We start from the raw sequence: 6380 nt of genomic DNA on the forward strand, positions 1-6380 counted from the left end.
TCCTGGGGTTCTGTAAGTCCCTGCAATATCTCACATACAACTTTAAGGAGATGTCTCATGTGGCTATGCATATTGTTAAGTCTCAAATCTGAAGGTCAGGCAGAGGCAAGCCAAATGCATGGTCTAAAATCAGAAGTCAGATATATCTGGTAGTCAAAGTAGGTCTTCTTGTTTCTATCAATGCTCAGTCAGGAAACGGAGGTCATTAACAAGGAAAGGCTTTGATGGAAGTGTGACTTTTACTGTTGGTGTTTTATGTGGACAAAGCATAGTGACTTCAGTCACAGCCTCCAGTATAGGATGGTCTAAAGATACCGCCCTCCCTAATTTGGCAGCAGAGAACTCCCTCCCAAATGGGGTGGTAACCATTAGCAGAGAGAGGAGAGAATCTACAACACATCATAAAATGGACCAACAAGATGGCTGGAAGGCTACATTCAATAATCAGTTATATTCCAGTTGTACTTGGCTTGCCATGGGTTGGAACCACCACAGAAGAACAATAAGAAGTCCTTGAAGATAATTGATTCACTTTTAAGATACTAGATTTCCATGCCACCTCCACCTCTTGGGGATGACCTTTTGAATTGGTATTGTTATTATGACTTACTTTGTAAATGAGATGACTGAGAGATTCTGTCACTTGCCCAGAAGACCACAAAGCTAAGGAAGGATGTGAAGGAAGCTCTTTGTGATTTCCGGGACTGAGCTCCTTCACGAGTTTGCAACCTCACTGGGCTTGCTATGCCTGTCCCCAACTATCCATCTATAAATTTCCCAGGGGTGGGGGTAGGGGCAGAATACATACTTCATTAAAAAAAATCAGCTGTAAATGGCATAATGGTTAAGCTTTTGTCTGTTAACCGGAAGGTCAGAGTTTCAAACCTACCAGCAACGTCGCAAGAGAAAATGTGTCAGTCGGCTTCCATAAAGACTTCAGCCTGAGAAACACAACAGAGGACGTTCTCCTCTGTCCTGTGGGACTGCTGTGAGCTGGAATTTGATCTGACAGCCAGGAGCTTGTTTGGTTTATTTAAGAAAATTTCTATTGTAGCACGTGACAGATATCAAATGCGACCTTTTGTCCCTCTTTTGTATTCTTATCCCACTTGATCATTATTTTATTTTATTGAATTAAAATATACATATAGAAATTTGAAAGTATAGTTTTTAATTATTTAAATCAGTGCTACTTAGTCATATATTTTTAGATACTGAAAATGGCCTGTACTTGTGCTTTCTCATAGAGTAGTTTCTACCAACATATTTCCCTTCAAGTGGCTGAAATGTGTGTGGCTTGTGTTCTGAGAGGCTGTATTTTAAAATTTATATAATTTTAATTTGGATAGTTACATATGGCTAGTGGCTACCATATTGATAGCAGAGCTGCACATTGTATGCACATGTATTATGCACATGTATAATACATGATAAATTATAGCAGGGGTCAATGATTAAAATATTCTAATAATTTCCAAACTTAATGTGGCTCTGGCTAGCTAAATGATGCTTCTGTCTGAGCCATGTTTTGACTATCTCTTCCAATGAGTTCTTCATTGGATTTATAGACATTAGTTACTGGGAATACTGCCAGACAGCTCAGGCATGAGTTCACATGTCTGCCTTACTTCTCAGCCTTCTGTTTTCCTCACTGCCCTCCTGACCTCTCAAAGACTCCTTCACCATGAATCACAATGATACTTCCCACACTGTCCAGATGTTGGTCAGTGACAGGAATTGGTGCTCAGAGAACGTGAACTGGAGGGTAAGTGAGGCAGAGGAAGGGAGAAGCAGAGCAGCACAGGCTACAGTCACAGCCAGCACATTATTTCTTTCTGCATTGAACCTATAAAAAGCTAACTGGAGCCAATTGGTTGGCCCCAGTTAATATGTGAGACAAAGTCATATGTGGATAAGAATAAAAGGGAGAAACAAACACAAACAAAAACAGCAATGACAAACAAGTGTAAAAATCAGAAAACAGGTAGGGGGATGGCTCAATCAGAGAATCCCCAGAGGCTCTCTGTTCTGTACATTTATCAAAGAATCTCTAATTCCATAAGGTACCAAACACTATTGTACTTTCAAAATGTCTATACATAAGCACTCATGATGTGGACTTAGAAATAAAAATGTCTATCTTTGTGAGACTCTAACATTACCTAGGAGCCATTAAAACCTACTGTAGGCCATGAGAAAGTTGTTTAGAAAATTTCTGAATTTAGATATAGAAACATATGTAAATAGAAAAGTTTCAGACTGAAGGTACTCATGTCAGATGTAAGAATGACGGGCCTTGTGCATTCTCAGAAGCAAAAGGTCAGAAAGTAAACCATTTATTCATGGAAGGAAGGTGACAAGATGTAAATAATTTGTTTGTCGGGACAATGTGTTCACAACTGCAATCATGTCCAACCAAACGTGTTGGCTTCACTCACCTAGGTAGTAACCATCTCGATCCTTGTCAAATGGCCGATCTTTACATTCAAAGGACCTCAAGCTGAAATTGATCTTGTTGTTGTGAGACATTGTTGAGTTTGTTGCAACTCATACAAGAGAACAAAACACTGCCCTGTCGGGCACCACCATCATAAGCATGCCTGTGTTTGAACCTGTGAAGTCTACGTTCTGTGTCAGATTGATACATATAAGGAAAGATATCGGTTGTGTCCGACCACTCAGTCAGGACACAGCCTAATGATATCTTCTCAGGGGTGTGGGCTTTTAATGAAAGATGCTGTGGAGTACTGGCTTCTATCGCTTGCCTTTTTCTCTTTCTTGCTTGCTTAGACCCTGGTCCTGACTTCTGGGGGAGTTGGCCCCTCTCCTATTCCCGCTGATCTTGGATGCAGACAGACATGCACCCATTGACTTGTGATCTCCCAGGTTCCCACTTCACCTTCCTGCTTCACTACCTGGCAGCTGTGTGAGTCTGGAGAGCCCCTCAGCTGGCATCTTAGCTATGGAGTTGGACTGAGCTGGGTTTCTTCCCTGATACAAACTTCTTTCTTGATATAACTTCTTGGCACTGGTGTTATTTATCCAGAGAATCCAACCTAACCCAGAACCTATGATTCCAGCCACTTTATCTGTGGTTTGAATGGCATCCAACCTGAAGCGTTTGGCTTTTGGTAGTATATCAGACAATGTTCCACTGCTATGAATAAGGATTTTGATGGCCATTACCCCTCACCCCCTCGCCCCCTAAATGGATCATCAAGTCCTCCTTCCTAGTCTATCTTACTCTGGAAACACCACTGAAACTTGTCCACCATGGGCATCCGTGCCGGTATTTGAAATATTTGTGGCATAGCTTCCAGCATCACAGCAAAACGCAAGCCACTGTAGATCCTATTTATTATCAATCACTAACTTCTTTCTTTAGTTCCCTCTATACACACTCCTTTCTCTGCTTGAACTTCGAAATACTATGTTCACCCAGCTCTGGTAAGCTTCAGCTCAATAAAGCTTCTTCTTTCACTCTTACCAGAGGTTGAGATGTTCTTCTTTGGCCACACAGGCATGTGCAGTATGTAAGGAATGTAAACAATCTTTAAATTGCTTTCAACTTCACATGCGGTAAAGAAACGGAACAGCGAGTCTTTGTAGACTATCCTTGAAGCATATATTGAACAACCTCCCTAATTTCCAACTTGGAAGGGAAATTGTGGTATTTGACCATTCTCTAACCGTGGAGAAATGACATAGTATACTAATATTGACACCACGCTGCCCCTATTTCTGTGAGGCCAAAGGGAGACTTTTACATGTAAACTCTGTATTTCTGCCCCATCAGTGAGGGAAGGCAGAAGCAAGCGCTGAGATCCTGCTGAGATTCCCCATGCTCCTGCCACCAACCTTGGACTCTAGCCACAAGGTATCTCAGCCAATTTTGAGTCAGGGTTAAGTCTTCCTTCCAAAACCTTTTATTAAATGGAGAAGTCTGAAATCCAAAAATTAGAACTCTAGCCACTGAATTAACACTAACATTGGCAATGTTAATTCTGATTCTTTGGTTCCAAATAAATCTTGTCAAGTCTTACTTGTGTGGCTTGCCATGATTATATTGCAATAAACTAAATTAAGCAATATATGATAAACACATAGATCTCTCAATTAACCTTCTACATTTCTAAAATTCAACACAACACTCAGGACCAGAAATGGGGCTTCTTCTTATGTAATCCACTAGAGATTAAATACTCAGCTAGGACAGATCTTCCCAAATCCAACGGAAGGAAGCATCAACACATTGAGGTAGCTAACCACCTTTCCTATCTCTTCCAACGACTTGACCAATGGTTGCTATCTTAGCTAATATCTGAGATAGAAGGAACATGTATCATCTCTTGGGGAGTAGAGTTTTGGGAAAAGGGTTTTTAATAAGTTTTTAAAAATCAAGTATTCTAAGAGAATATGAAGTAGATTTTATGTTTAAAAAATTTTAATCATCACTGTTGACCCGACTGACATTTCCCATGTGAAAATGCTCCCAGAATATATAGGCTGAATGATTTATAACTGTCTTATTAAATTGTTAACTTAGGAATAAGGGAATTAGCCATGAACCCTCAGACATGTTTCCTTGAAAAACATTAATATTGAAGGCCGGTGGAGCGTGCAGCAAGGTGTAGTGGCTGATGCAGGTGCCTCTGTGTCTGGACCCCACATTGCTGGAGTTCTTGCAGCGTCTTCTCTCCAAGAAGTGGCTGAGACAGGAAGCATTGCAAATACATAAATTGATTAATGAAGACTTGGGAATAGCTTATCCCATCATTGATGACATTCTTCATATGCTACCACAAGCAGCTAGGAAAGCACATCAAAATAAAGAGAAGAGAGAAATGGAGCATCACTGAAAAATAATTTTAAAAAATAACTGCTAAAGTATTTTAATACCTTTTTAAAAAGTCAGTGTGGTGGGTGATAAGTGGGGGCGAAGAATGGTTCTGTCTCTTCCTACACTGACTGTCCTTATTCCACTCATTTCCCTGCCAACACTGTTCTATGCCCCTCTGTAGAAGAAGCTCTCCCCTTGGACTGCACCAGCACACTCAGCTTCTACTTTACAGTTGACTCTTGTCAAGTTCCAGACCGCTTTATGTGTTCTTCCACCTTTGGACTTGAATGAGTATTAAACTTATCAGACATAATTAATGTACCCAGAAATAGTGATATGTTTGGGGCCTCTTTCTTTAAAAGTTCTACTAGATTCAATACTGAAATCTCATTTGATTTGCAGGAAAGACACTTTGCCTGGTTTCTGTCAGAGGGTCAGGGCCATAGACGGTTAAGCTACAGCTTCTGTGATTAAACCCTGGTATTGCTCTCATGTTTGGAAGAGATTGTTCCAGTTTGTAACAACAACTGTTTCATCAGGAGAAATCATTTGAAAAAGCATTTTGAAGATGACCAGCCCTAATCACCAGCTGATAGCTTTATTCTTTATCGCAGTCAATCTTTCGAAATATTGTTTGCCCAGAGTCAAGATCATTAGACAAGTCACATGCTATGAATGACAGCAATTAGCCCGAAGGAGCTGTGTAAAGAGTAGTAGTAGAGAAATGTATTAGAACGCATGTGATATAAAACCTTAACATGAAAATTTCACATACTTTCAAAAGTCTTAGTTTGCAAATTTACCTTAATAAAATGAGATGTCAACACCATAGGAGAAAAAAAAGAACACTAATATTGTCCAAAGAGGCAGGAGGCTGCCATGTCCCCGGATGTAAATCCTGTGACTCATTCAAATGTAGATTATACTTCTGGATGGAAAACCATTGCACTTTGAGAACAGAATATAACAAGACAAATGTACTGACCCGCAGAGGAGTATTAAAGCTCCAACTTTATAGGGGGAAAGTAAGACAGTCTTTGAGAGAGATCTCACTGTCTCCAGATCTGTTAATAAAACATACACTGATTCTCACCCCATCTCTGTGATTGGTTGCAGCAGCCAATGGCCAGACCTTCAGTTAGGTTCCGCATTGAGAATGAGTATCTCATTAGGAGTTTAACAAATAGATTTTACTGGTTAGCTCTGTCATCCTCCTGTCCCTACCAACTTCTCAAATAACCAGTCCAGTTCCCTTTCAATCAAATCTGACTCAAGGGGACACCATGTGTCATAGAAGAATGTCATTTTGGTTTTTGTTTTAACCACTTTAACTCAATGCTATCGAGTCAATTTTGACTCGTTGTTATTCTACAGAACAGAGTAGAACTACCGCTGTGGGTGTCCAAGGCCGTAACCCCTGATGGGAGTAGAAAGCCTCGTCTTTATACTGTTGGTTTCTAACTGCTTACCTTGCAGTTAGCAGCCCAATGTATAAACCACTATCCAATGAGAGTTATTCAGAGTAGCATGCTCTTTAGGT

At 40.3% G+C, this 6380-nt stretch overlaps 1 pseudogene; it reads left to right on the forward strand.

The window, feature by feature from the left end:
- The first annotated feature begins 4943 nt into the window (after positions 1-4943).
- Positions 4944-5157, forward strand: LOC115872244 (annotated as a pseudogene).
- The last annotated feature ends 1223 nt before the right edge of the window (positions 5158-6380 follow it).

Source organism: Echinops telfairi, unplaced genomic scaffold (assembly GCF_000313985.2).
Source record: "Echinops telfairi isolate 266 unplaced genomic scaffold, ASM31398v2 ScPeMD7_7421;HRSCAF=8459, whole genome shotgun sequence".
Taxonomy (NCBI): domain Eukaryota; kingdom Metazoa; phylum Chordata; class Mammalia; order Afrosoricida; family Tenrecidae; genus Echinops; species Echinops telfairi.